The 13,272-nt window shown below is 41.2% G+C and overlaps 1 pseudogene; it reads right to left on the reverse strand.

Moving 5' to 3' along the window:
- Positions 1-597: 597 nt before the first annotated feature.
- LOC112069985 (pantothenate kinase 1-like) overlaps positions 598-13,272 on the reverse strand; it is a 35,803-nt pseudogene continuing 23,128 nt past the window's right edge.

Below are 13,272 nucleotides of genomic sequence, written 5' to 3' on the forward strand. Positions count from 1 at the left end.
TGACAGCATAGAATCGACAATTCCCCCTCTCCCTGACAGCATCAAGAATCACCAATCCCCCTCTCCCTGACAGCATCAAGAATCACCAACCCCCTCTCCCTGACAGCATCCAAAGAATCACCAATCCCCCTCGCCCAGATAGCATCAAGAAATCACCAATCCCCCCTCTCCCTGACAGCATCAAGAATCACCAATCCCCCCTCTCCCTCAGCATCAAGAATCACCAATCCCCCCGACAGCATCAAGAACACCAATCCCCCCTCTCCCTGACAGCATAAGAATCACCAATCCCCCCTCTCCCTGACAGCATCCAAGAATCACCAATCCCCCTCTCCCTGACACATCAGAATCATCAAGAATCACCAATCCCCCCTCTCTCCCTGACAGCATCAAGAATCACCAATCCCCCCTCTCTCCCTGACAGCATCAAGAATCACCAATCCCCCCTCTCCCTGACAGCATCAAGAATCACCAAACCCAGCGTCATCCAGGTTAGGGTTTGGACAGGGTAGACCTTCACTGTAAATAAGACTTTGTTCTTAACTGTCTTGCCTCGTTAAATAAAAATACAAATAAAGAATCAACAATTAACACGTCTTAATAGCTTCACAAATTTATTCATTTCAGAAAATAACTGTTAAATTCCATAACATACACATTGTGCACAGCATATTCCCAGTGTTCCTTTTCTTGTAATTTTTCTTAAGTTGCATTTACACAGGCAGCCCAATTCTGATATTTTGCCCCAATATTGGCAAAAGATCTGATCTGATTGGGCAAAAGATCAGAATTGGGCTGACTGTGTAAACGTAGCCTTAGACACAGTAAAGAGGTTAGACATTGCATTAGCAGAAAGGATTTCTGGCAGATATATTTACAGGTACAGTACATTCAGATCAACATAATAAAAAGGCCCATCCTATCAGATCAGCGTGATAAAAAGGCCCGTCCTATCAGATCAGCGTGATAAAAAGGTCCGTCCTATCAGATCAGTGTGATAAAAAGGCCCGTCCTATCAGATCAGCGTGATAAAAAGGCCCATCCTACTAAGCTTTCCAGACTATAGACGGTGATGTTTAAATATCAGCAGAAGAAACTCAATAAAAAATAAATTCTCAAATCAAAAGATAAACCAGTTTGCATAATTCTTAAGATTACAAAACAAAAGCTTTGAACAACCAAATCACTTGCTTGTTTTGGGGTTATTGGCAGAATTTGCAGCATTGCTAGAACATTTAAAAAAATTGATTCATACAGAAGCTACTGTATTATAGCATGTTCTCTGATCGTTATCAGGGATCAAACTCCTGTTCATTAACACTAACGAGGGTCAAAGGATACCTCTGACACTTCTCCTGTTCATTAACACTAACGAGGGTCAGGATAACTGAAGGTCTCTGTTCATTAACACTAACGAGGGTCAAGGGATACCACTAAGGCTTCTCCTGTTCATTAACACTAACGAGGGTCAAGGGATACCACTAAGGCTTCTCCTGTTCATTAACACTAACGAGGGTCAAGGGATACCACCACTAAGGCTTCTCCTGTTCATTAACACTAACGAGGGTCAAGGGATACCTCTGAGGATTCTGCTTTAACTCCAAATCACTCAATAGAGCTTTATCATGGGCTTAAAGCAGATGCATGAGGCAAATGTTCGTGTGCTGTGGCAAGTAATATTCCTTGTACACACTTCTGTACCAACAGAGCTCTTACATGATACAGATTTGATGGCTCCAATTCATGAGCTGCATACACTATGTAAATACTAGAGGAAGAGGAGCTTCATATTGAGCCATGCTAACATACTAAAACTGACTCGAAAGGCAGTCATATATTCACAAGGCTTCAATACCAGACTTGTAGGTAGTCAGTCATCAGGAGTGTCTAATACATTGATGTAAAAATAAAAATAAAACTTTATATTTTAACTTGACTATTTAACTTGGCAGGAAATTTGAGGTTTGTAAGTACAGAGAAACGTCTTTACGTAATATTACGTTCTCACAGCACAGGGACGTCAGTTACTGACGCATCTTTACAGGACGTTGGTTTTCAGAGGCTTGAGGTGTTTCAACACTTCATTTTATCACATCAGTAGTTATTACACTTCAATACATATAATATACATTGGTACCTGCTATTGGGAGTAAATATAATATACAAATCTACTATTTGGGAGGGGTCATAAATATTGAAATGGTCATCCCAAATTTAACTCAAATTTAACTTTAATTGATCCAGACTAGTACATGCATGCAAAAGTGAACAGGGGATGSTTGCAATAACTCTGAGCCAAAAACAACAAACGATACAGAAAACCACACAAAATGAACATTTGAAAAATCATCCCCCCTCAAAATTAAAAAATAAATAAAATAAAGATCTTTATGAAATCAAGTCAGAATCCCATGCAGTTGAATGATACCATCTACTAACCCGACCAAACTCCATGTTGCAGTGGAACTCTGACTTCACGTAGGTCTAACTGGGGCCTTCACAAAGAACCACACTGAACCGTAAACACTTTACATGAAGAAAGAGAGACCGTAGGGCACAGAAACATAGTAGTTCTACTAAAATAACAAAAAGGCAACAAAAACAGGTTTGAGGTGAGAAGTGAGTGGCACAGAGTAGCCAGTCAGTAAACTGCTACCCAGTTTGACAACGGTGCCACCTGATAGGCGGAGGCCATTAACCAACAGGGAGAGGAGGAAGGCAAAAAACAGAACATTCTGTGATGTCATAATAGCAAAGGTTGAGACATTGGATTCTAACAGGAAGTGCCAACGTTTTAGGAGGTCGTTAACGATGGACGCAATAAATGGGCTGTTTTAGTTATTGCTGCTGTTTGAAATACCTAAGCCAACAGGTAAAACATGTCTAGTGTAATGGTCCTTCACTTTTCTAGCTACAAGCACATTCACATTGAACAGCTTTAACTGATGTATAAAACAAGAAAATTGATTAGCAGCTATGGGAATTGCTTTGGGGGCCAAAATAGAGATTTTCTGTCAACTGCAGGTAATGAACCCTTTGCACTGGGTGAGAAACTACCACACAAGATAAAATACTTTAAAAAAAAAATCACTATGTAGACTAACTGCTGCCAGTAGTTATGTACCTTTCTTACAAAATACGTTAGATAAAACACCACAAAACAGTGCTTACTAGGCAATTCAAACACTAGGCGATGCTACATCACCACTGGCTGTAGAGTGGGTGTCGTCATGGACCGAGGTTTGGAGAAGATCGGGCACACTTTCTTAGTGAGATAGGCAGGTGTGAAACAAACAGAAGTGGACACTTGTACTGGACTGGACGTGGAGCATCTCAAAATAACCAAAGTATCAAGATCGTAACATATATCTTAACCTGACAGACGTACCAACAGAACTTCATCACTAAAAGAGACTAGAGACTAGAGAGTTTGAGGAGGCTGGTGAACCAAGGGTTTATAACACCCCATATCTGTTAACCATGATGTGTTAATAAAGCTAAGATGAAATGTGCCACAAGCGACAGAGGACAGTGGACCCTCGTTGTGACACGCTGAATTACAAGGGACAGTCAAATATGATGAATCAGCCTCTTTGGTCCCTTCATTTGATACAAATGGAACTAAACCCCTTTCCCCCTTTTTCACAAAGATGGACAGAACAACAGCAGCAGACCAGGCAATATTCATATGTTGAGAGAAACTCCCTTTCCTCTATACCGAAGACTGCAGACTCCTGTCACACAGGTGAAATCTCAGCAGGTTTTGGCTTTAGTGCACTCTAGAACTACGAAAATAGATATTTACACACAGTACCAAGAACTAACACCGTCTCTGTGACCCTTAGCGCTTACCTGCCACCCAGGCAGGGTTCATGACATGAGACATTACATTAGCTTTATTAAAACCTCTATTRGAGGGGATTTTAGGGAAGAGAMWTWAAAAGATATTTAGAGTTAAACTATTAAATGGCTTTTTCCAGTTTCCTGTATGGGCTTGTCGGCAGCTTCTTGAGGGATGARATGGGCACGTCATCATGGCTCCTCAGACGACTTCAACAGCTCCAGGAATGCCCCAACCGCGCCAAAATATCCCTACAGAAAACATACAACGTGGTAAATATAGCATTATTACTCAAATTATGATTATGACATCTGGGAGCTACGGGGGTAGAGTTGACAACTTTGTTTACATTCAGTCTGACAGAATCTAAATCTTCCAACTCAAGTGTTGTACCTCGTGTTCTAAGAACAAGGCCTTCAGTTGTCCCTTGGACCAGAAGTCCATGGCGTAGGCCAGCAGCTTYGTAGACACYGTGTTGATCCGTAAGAAATTCCCAACAAACACAACTCTCTCGATTTTCTGAAAGTGAAAATGTCAGTGTAGTGGCATCATTTCAATGCAAAACATGTCATGTATCCAAAACATACAGAGACAGTCAATACACAGTTTATAACAGAACTCCAGAAACATTTTTATTTATGTACTTCTGTCCTTGAGCTGTTGTTGTCTATTAATGTTCTGTATTATGTCATGTTTCATGTTGTGTGGACTTGAAGAGTAGCTGCTGCTTTTGTAACAGCCAATGGGGATCCTAATAAAACACCAACAGCCAATGGGGATCCTAATAAAGTACCAACAGCCAATGGGGATCCTAATAAAGTACCAACAGCCAATGGGGATCCTAATAAAATACCAACAGCCAATGGGGATCCTAATAAAGTACCAACAGCCAATGGGGATCCTAAGAAAATACCAACAGCCAATGGGGATCCTAAGAAAAAAAACAACAGCCAATGGGGATCCTAATAAAGTACCAACAGCCAATAGGGATCCTAATAAAGTACCAACAGCCAATGGGGATCCTAATGAAATCCCAACAGCCAATGGGGATCCTAATAAAATACCAACAGCCAATGGGGATCCTAATAAATAAGTACTCATGATTACCACAAAGTGGAGCTAAAAGTCTGCTGTACTTCCCCTGTTATCAGTGTACAAGGCCAGAGCTGAGAAGTCAGCTGGTACAGTATCTGTACTGTTGTGTCGCCGTTGAACTGAACTGCCTTGCACTTATTGTCCTGTCTGTACTATCACTGACACAAACATTTTTAAAAAGCAGCCCCACATCTGAGTGATCTTGTAGCAGGTGTGTGGGAACGTCAAATAAAAGAGAAACCTGCACACTGCTCTTTGCTAGTATCACTTATTTTATTCACGCTTATGTGTCGGCCTCTTGGCCTTTTGTCAGAACTATCACTATTAGAGAGAGATCACGGACACTAAAACATTGTTGCTTGGCAATAAAGTATTCTATACTGTAGTTCAGGCTTTTGGAAAAGGTCTACGGCCCAGATGGTGGCGGAGATGAAGTTCTGTGCGCTTTGAAAGCCCTGTACAATGCTGCTTGATCACCACGCCACAAGGAAACACTGTAAAGAAGCTGAAAGCAAAACAGAAAACCACCCCAAAAAAAGAGTGAAATGTGGCCGTCTCACCTAGCTACTGAAACAGTATTGCTTCCGTTCCCCTCCTTGCCGCCAACCTGGGCTCGAACCAGGGACCACCTGAACACGTCATCAACTGCCTCCCGCGAAGCATCGTTATCTATCGCTCAACAAAACCCGCACAGCTCTTACAGAGCAAGGGAACAACTTACTTCAAGGTCTCAGAGTGAGTGACGTCATCGATTGAAACGCTACTAGCGCGCACCGCTAACGAGCTAGCCATTTCACACCGGTTACACTACCTTAAGATGAATACACTGACTAAGTCACTCTGGATAACTGACTAAAATGACTCAGATGTAAAAAAAAAGAAAAAAAGTGTAAATACAAATAAGCCCTTTAGACAACGACTTCTCCTGAAAACATAAGAGTGAATGAATATTAATATGATGCGAACTGCAGGGAGAATGTTTGTGCGGTTACCTCGTTGACGGCACACATGCGTGCGATGGAACCTATGTTATTGGTGATGGTGACCAGCATCGCCCGCGCCAGGTCCTCTTTGCTGATGGAGTCTCGTTTCTGCTTGCTCATCATGTGGCCAAAGCTGTGTTTTAAAAGAACAAAAGCATAACATAAGAATCACAGGAACTTCTATTAGGAATCAACAAAATTCTTCTTTAATTGAAAAACAATAACAAAAAGAGAGTTTTGTTAAGAATTACAAAAGAGAATTGAACATCGTAACTCAAGACCAGTGATAAAGATCACTTCTGGGACAAAGACACTGTTACTTAACCTACATTGCACCTTGTACTGTGTAGTTGTAGCTTATATCCGTGTGCTTTTACAGTTCATTAACTACCATAACAATTACATTTATGGTTAAATACACACACACACACACACACACACACACACACACACACACATACATACATATATGTGTATGTGTATATATACACATACATTTGAAGTCAGAAGTTTACATACACCTTAGCCAAATACATTTAAAAACTCAGTTAACAATTTCTSACATTTAATCCTAGTAAGAATTCCCTGTCTTAGGTCAGTTAGGATCACCACTTTATTTTAAGAATGTGAAATGTCAGAATAATAGTAGAGAGAATGATTTATTTCAGCTTTTATTTCTTTCATCACATTCCCAGTGGGTCAGAAGTTTACATACACTCATTTAGTATTTGGTAGCATTGCCTTTAAATTGTTTAACTTGGGTCAAATGTTTCGGGTAGCCTTCCACAAGCTTCCCACAATATGTTGGATGAATTTTGGCTCATTCCTCCTGACAGAGCTGGTGTAACTGAGACAGGTTTGTAGGCCTCCTTGCTCGCATACACTTTTTCAGTTCTGCACACACATTTTCTATGCGATTGAGGTCAGGGCTTTGTGATGGCCACTCCAATACCTCGACTTTGTTGTCCTTAAGCCATTTTGCCACAACTTTGGAAGTATACTTGGGGTCATTGTCCATTTGCGACCAAGCTTTAACTTCCTGACTGATGTCTTGAGATGTTGCTTCAATATATCCACATACTTTTCCTGCCTCATGATGCCATCTATTTTGTGAAGTGCACCAGTCCCTCCTGCAGCAAAGCACCCAGACAACATGATGCTGCCCCATGCTTCACAGTTGGGATGGTGTTCTTCGGCTTGCAAGTCTCCCCCTTTTTCCTCCAAACATAACGATGGTCATTATGGCCAAAGAGTTCTATTTTTGTTTCATCCGGCCAGAGGACTCGTTTTACTGTGGATATAGATACTTTTGTACCTGTTTCCTCTAGCATACGTACAATAGTACGTTCATCTCTAGGAGACAGAATGCGTCTCCTTCCTGAGCGGTATGAAGGCTGCGTGGTCCCATGGTGTTTATACTTGCGTACTATTGTTTGTAAAGATGAACGTGGTACCTTCATTCATTTGGAAATTGCTCCCAAGGATGAACCAGACTTGTGGAGGTCTACAATTTATTTTATCTGGTCTTGGCTGATTTCCCCATGATGTCAAGCAAAGAGGCACTGAGTTTGAAGGTATGCATTGAAATACATCCACAGGTACACCTCCAATTGACTCAAATTATGTTAGCCTATCAGAAGCTTCTAAAGCCATGACATCATTTTCTGGAATTTTCCTTGCTGTTTAAAGGCACAGTCAACTTAGTGTATGTAAACTTCTGACCCACTGGAATTGTGATACAGTGAATWATKWGTCTGTWAACAATTGTTGTAAAAATTACTTGTCATACACAAAGTAGATGTCCTAACCGACTTGCCAAAACTATAGTTTGTTAACAAGAKATTTGTGGAGTGGTTGAAAAACGAGTGTTAATGACTCCAACCTAAGTGTATGTAAACTTCCGACTTCAACTGTACATGCATACAGTACCAGTCAAAAGTTGACACACCTACTCATTCCAGGGTTTCTCTTTATTTTTTACTATTTTCTACATTGTAGAATGGTAGTAAAGACATTGAAACTATGAAATAACACATATGTAATCATGTAGTAACCAAACAAAAGTGTTAAACAAATCAAAATAAGTATATATTTTAGATTCTTTAAAGTAGCCACCCTTTACCTTGATGACAGCTTTGCACACTCTTGGCATTTAACTGATTTCCTTCAATATTTCAAATTGTTGCAGGTTGCATTTATATATTTTTGTTCAGTGTATATATTATCATGGTTGATATAATGGAACATATATAAACARATATCCAGTATAATGTCCCAGTACTGAGTGGTCCCTCCTTCACCTGGAGGCCACAGCAGATCCTTGGAGGCTGAAGCGTTCATAGTCTCCTCCGTAGATATCCCTCACCAGCTTGTCCACATTGCTGCTGTCGCCTCTGCTAGCCATATCCAGAGCCTCTTCAAAAGTCTCACAGCCAGTCAGCAGGCAGCACAGGCCCAGGAACGTACCCCCACCAAGACTGAGAGGAGGACACAGAGAAGGGATCAGTGGGCACATTGACATCAAATCGTAAAATGTTTGACATTTTTTAGTTACACACGTGCATGCTTCAAGTTACGGTTTCGCCCCCTCGTGCTGGGGAAGGGTCATGGAAAGTGGTTCTGAATGAACACACAACAGTTGCCTAAAAAGGAGTCCCCTCTCAGCCTGAGACAGAGAGTGCTTGTGGGGGTAGGCAGAACAYGTCACAGTGGAACTGTAAGCTGACCCAAAACCCTCAGGAACTGTCACAAGGCCAAGGAACTGTCACTTAATTAACCCTGACTTAACCACAGCCAAGTTATCCTTTTCAGTGGTATAAATACTTAAGTAAAAATACTTTTAAAAAGTACTACTTAAGTAGTTTTTTTAGGGTATCTGTACTTGGGACTATTTATATTTTTTGACAACGTGTACTTTTACTCCACTACATTCCTAAAGAAAATAATGTACTTTTTATTCCTTACATTTTCCCTGACACCCAAAGTACTTACATTTTGAATGCTTAGCAGGACAAGACAATGGTCAAATTCACACACTTATCAAGAGAACATCCCTGCTCTTCCCTACTGCCTCTGATCTGGAGGACTCACTAAACCCAACGCTTCATTTGTAAATTATGTGTTGGAGTGTGACCCTAGATATCCGTACATTTAAAAATAAAAATGGCGCCGTCTGGTTTGTCTAATATAAGGAATTTGAAATGATTTATACTTTTGATACTTAAGTTATATTTAAAACCAAATACTTTTAGACTTTTACTCAAGTAGATTTTATTCTGTGCTTTCACTTGATCATGACAATTATGTTCTTTTTCCAAAACAGATCCTTTTGCCAACCAACCCTGACTTAACCCTGTCAAGTTAACCCTGGTCAAGTTAACCCTGTCAAGTTAACCCTGGTCAAGTTAACCCTGGTCAGTTAACCCTGGTCAAGTTAACCCTGGTCAAGTGGTCAAGTTAACCCTGGTCAAGTTAACCCTGGTCAAGTTAACCCTGGTCAAGTTAACCCTGGTCAAGTTATCCTTTAATTAAACCAACCTAACCCCGACTTAACCATGACCAAGTAATCCTTAAACCAACCTAAGCCTGACTAACCATGACCAAGTAATCTTTAAACCAACCTAAGCTCACTTAACCATGACCAAGTAATCCTTAAACCAACCTAAGCCTAACTTAACCATGACCAAGTAATCCTTAAACCAACCTAAGCCTGACTTAACTCTTTCAAAGAAGGATAACTTGCCGTGGTTAAGTCAGGCTTAGGTTGGTTTAAGGATAACTTGGTTAACGGAAAGCTTAAAAATGACAAATACCAGCAACATTTCAGTTTCATCCCTGTGACAGTTTTCTATGTAGAGCATGTTCCAAGGTTGAACTGATGTAAATATGACTGTCCTGTGCAAGAGCAGACAGACAGTATCTACTGTCCAGGGAACATGGTAAATATAGACTGTCCCTGTGCAAAGGCAGACAGACAGTATCTACCGTCTAGGGAACATGGTAAAATATAGACTGTCCCTGTGCAACGAGCAGGCAGACAGTATCTACTGTCAGGGACATGGTAAATATAGACTGTCCTGTGCAACGAGCAGAGCAGACAGTATCTACTGTCCAGGGAACATGGTAAATATAGACTGTCCCTGTGCAACGAGCAGACAGACAGTATCTACTGTCCAGGGAACATGGTAAATATAGACTGTCCCTGTGCAACGAGCAGACAGACAGTATCTACCGTCAGGGAACATGGTAAATATAGACTGTCCCTGTGCAACGAGCAGACAGACAGTATCTACCTCAGGGAACATGGTAAATATAGACTGTCCCTGTGCAACGAGCAGACAGACAGTATCTACTGTCAGGGAACATGGTAAAATATAGACTGTCCCTGTGCAAAGAGCAGACAGACAGTATTCTACCGTCCAGGAACATGGTACATATAGACTGTCCTGTGCAAAGAGCAGACAGACAGTATCTACTGTCAGGGAACATGGTAATATAGACTGTCCCTGTGCAACGAGCAGACAGACAGTATCTACTGTCCAGGAACATGGTAAATATAGACTGTCCTGTGCAAACGAGCAGAACAGACAGTATCTACTGTCCAGGGAACATGGTACATATAGACTGTCCCTGTGCAAAGAGCAGACAGACAGTATCTACTGTCTAGGGAACATGGTACATATAGACTGTCCCTGTGCAACGAGCAGACAGACAGTYTCTACTGTCTAGGGAACATGGTAAATATAGACTGTCCCTGTGCAACGYGCAGACAGACAGTATCTACTATTGATTGATTGACTATGACTTTTTAAAATCACCCAGCAGTGCTATTTGCAGAGTTAGCTCCAGGTAAATGTTTCAATTATTCAGCCATTCCTGAACCTGCAACCTAAAACAAACTACATATGGACAGTACCAAAACAAATGATCTAATGATTCTGTCTCTTCGTAGTAAAGAAGAGAGTTGTAAATGATTGTTTTTCTCTGTAATCTCTGTTGACATTACATGGTATGATGATTCTCTCTCTTTTTAAATGAGGAAAACTACAAATCTGGGGCTTTTTGAAGATGACAGTTCCTTTCTGTACAATGACTCRCCACATGCTAGAAAACAACTCTCACTTAGGTCATTGACCTGGGAAAACCCAGTCCATTGACGAACAGTAAAAATGACTTTGAACTGTTGTCAAAGCATGTAGATACTGTATATAAAACCAATACAACAAATGGATTTGAATTGGCATTGGTGAACAGCACTGTCCTGAAACATTTCAGATTTTAAACACTTCCATAAATTATAAAATGCAGACCTTGCAAGCTTAAAAAAATATATTTAAAAAAGTGAATCCCTGTCCACTGTGTCCTGTACCTGGGCCACGTGTCACCCCGAACCAGGGGAAGGCTGTCAAGGCAAAAACAAGAAATACATTAGCATTGAAGGTGTATTATCGCATGGTTACTGTGTCGTTTGCCTGTCATTTCGCTGCCGTATCCCTGTCATCAGAACCAATCAGTCTGCCTCATGCATTTAATTGTTCAATTACATTTTTTTATTTATTAAATGTAACCTTATTTAACTAGGCAAGTCAGTTAAGAACAAATTCTTATTTACAATGATGGTCTACCTGGGAACAGTGGGTTAACTACTCTGTCAGGGCAGAACAACGGATTTTTACCTTGTCAGCTCGGGGATTCGATCCAGCAACCTTTCGGTTATTAGTCCAACGCTCTAACCACTAGGCTACCTACCGCCCCTCACTTTAACCACTAGGCTACCTACCGCCCCTCCACTCTAACCACTAGGCTACACCGCCCGTTCATGCAGTTGGAAAGCAAGGTTGCATTTAAGACAGCAATAGTATTCTTAATACCCTAAAAGAAATCCATGCCTTTTGCAACCAAAGTGTCTGTTGTGCCCTTGAGAATTCCCTTCTCCCAGCTCACATGGCTTGCTCAGATATCTAATTTCTTATAGCAATGCCTGTCACGTGATCAGATCCTTCTCCAAGGTATCGCAGCTCCAAAGTAGTCTACAAGTGAAGACAGACATCGGGAATGCAACCATGCGCCTCCTTATCGAATCCGAATATGAACTGTCCACATACTTTTCGTCAGCCAACAAGATGAGTAGTCCTAACGAACAGCAAAAGCACTAGCCTATGAATCCTAATCCGCCATACTACAAAAGTTTACCTATTCTATTGGTCAGATTGTCCTCCTCTCGTGACGCGAAAGGAAAATTCCAAACATACTCTGGTACAGTTGTGGGAAGCGATAGATCCCAAATTAATACAACCACTGCACGTCAAAAAAACACTTTTAAAAAGCAAATGATGCAACAGATCAGAACGTTTAGCTTAAAATGTTGATAAAGTATTGGGCTATTTCTTCACATTGTAAGCGCAGCAATGCGCACAAGGCAGGAGCTATAAGCGCAGATGTTTCAGCGTCGTCCGGGTTACGGGGAGGTTTGGCCGGCAGGGATTTCCACCACTGCTTTCAATGTAGCACCATCATAGGATACCACCTTTCCAACAAGTCAGTTCGTCAAATTTCCCCAGCTAGAGCTGTCCCGCGCAACTGTAAGTGTGAAAGAACTTGACTGGCCTGCACAGAGCCCTGACCTTAACCCAATCGAACACCTTTGGGATGAATTGGAACACCGACTGCGAGCCAGGCCTAATCGCCCAACATCAGTGCCCTGACCTCACTAATGCTCTTGTGGCTGAAAGGAAGCAAGTCCTTCAGCAATGTTCCAACATCTAGTGAAAGCCTTCCCAGAAGAGTGGAGGCTGTTATAGCAGCAAAGGGGGGACCAACTCCATATTAATGCTCATCATTTTGGAATGAGATGTTGGACGAGCAGTTGTCCACATACTTTTGTTCATGTAATGTATTTTAAAAATGTTGACTGCCTCTGCTCAGATTGCAAGGTGGGTGATGTTGCAGTGACCTCTCTCCCCTATCAGAACGAACAGTGCCTCAATGCCGACAGAACAAGCCTCAGTATGCCGACAGAATCAAGCCTCAAGTATCCGACAGAATCACTATTCCGACAGAATCAAGTATGCCGACAGAATCAAGCCTTTAGATATGAATAATTATTCTCCGAAACCCAACCATTATTCTACTTTATATTTGTCAAAACATGACTGGCGTTAAGCCTACAGTGCCTTCGGAATATATTTCAGACCCCTGACTTTTTCCACATTTTTGTTACATTGAAACGTTATTCTAAAACTGAATAATAACATTTCCTCGTCAATCTACACACAATGCCCCATAATGACAAAGCAAAAACTGGTTTGTAGAAATGTTTTCAAATGTATTAGAAATAAAAACAGAAAAATCAAT

The sequence above is a fragment of the Salvelinus sp. IW2-2015 genome, unplaced genomic scaffold (assembly GCF_002910315.2).
Source record: "Salvelinus sp. IW2-2015 unplaced genomic scaffold, ASM291031v2 Un_scaffold1187, whole genome shotgun sequence".
Classification (NCBI taxonomy): Eukaryota; Metazoa; Chordata; class Actinopteri; order Salmoniformes; family Salmonidae; genus Salvelinus; species Salvelinus sp. IW2-2015.